This window comes from Myotis brandtii, unplaced genomic scaffold (assembly GCF_000412655.1).
Source record: "Myotis brandtii unplaced genomic scaffold, ASM41265v1 scaffold40, whole genome shotgun sequence".
In the NCBI taxonomy this organism is placed as follows: domain Eukaryota; kingdom Metazoa; phylum Chordata; class Mammalia; order Chiroptera; family Vespertilionidae; genus Myotis; species Myotis brandtii.
In genome coordinates, this window is record NW_005365372.1 from 1,565,646 (window position 1) to 1,567,113 (window position 1,468).

Here is a 1,468-nt window from a genome sequence, read left to right on the forward strand (position 1 = left end):
GCAGCGGCAGGCGGGGAACCTTGGCTTCCTCCATCACTGGAGCAAGCAAGCCTCCTGTTCGCTTCAGCTGCCTGGCTGCCGGCCGCCATCTTGGTTGGCAGTTAATTTGCATATCACCCTGATTAGCAAATGGAAAGGATAGCGAAGTTACAGTTAATTACCCTGTTTCTCTATTATTAGATAGGATTGATAATTGTTTTATGGTTTAGAACATTTTCTATTCTCAAAAATGGTGCATGAGTTTTTGAAAAGAATGTGTGTTTAACTCTTGATGGTAAGTTGTTCTGTAGATATATGATTGGTCTAATTGCTTATAGTGTTTTTCATGTCTTTTATTTTCTATTTGCTATAATACCAACTTTCTCTGTATATTATTTTATGTTGGATATTTAATTCTGCAACTCTTAGTAATTAATTATCTATTTATCCTTTCATTTTTGAAAGTTTTATAATTTATATCTTATTGGCTCTGTCGTCAAGGGCATATATATTTATAATTGTTATAACTTCCTGATGCACTAGCTCTTTTATTATTATACCATATCTTTTCTTATCTATAGTATAAATTTTTGTCTTAGAGCCTATCTTTTCTGTTATCTGTGTAGATATTTCACATCCCCTTTGGTCATGGTTTGTATGATGTATTTTTTAAATGATTTTAATTTTATGGGGAAGCATGGGACTTGGTTGGAAAGTCTGTAAGGAGGAATCTCTGAAAGATCAGAGGCCTGTGGGGAACCTTGCTGAAGGTCCCCCCTGCCTTGACTTTTCCAAACAAGTCTGACCCCCCGGGTGTTTTACTAGAATCTTTATGTTTAGACTTCAAAATGTCCTTGTTTGAAAGACACGACAGATGCAGGTGCTTTATCAGGGATACTTACCCTGCTGATTGTATCTAGAGGTTAATTTTAGTTCAAGCTGTTGTGACAATAAAAGCCTAAGGAGGCAGGTGAACAGGGCTATTTGCTCCTAAAGCAAACTAGCCCCTTAGCCTCTCTTTCACAGAAACATGTGTCAAGCAATCATTCATCTGTCACTCAGGGTCTGCTGGTTAGCACCGGCATAGTTTCAATCATTTTTCAACTAGAAGTATGTCTCAACACAAGATAATGAAGTATGGTAGCAATCATCAGGTAGAAACTGCAGTTTAACTTTAACCCTGCTGTTTTGGCTTCTGTACTTACTTGCTTTGTTTAACAATAGAAAAGTTACTTTGATTTTCTGAACTTATGTATGCTATCCCAATCAATTGAATACTCTATTGTTGGTGGTTTGAATATCCCATTGATTGTGATCTTACTGGTTATCGAAGCACATTCTTCTGTACCTGAAAACCAGGACAGCACAATTACCCTAAATTGCCTCAGTGGCTACAGATAGTGCATTCCAGTTGACTCAGTGGTCCCAAGACCAAGACAGCACAATTATTCTAAATTGCCTCAGTGGCTCCAGATAATGTGTTTCCATT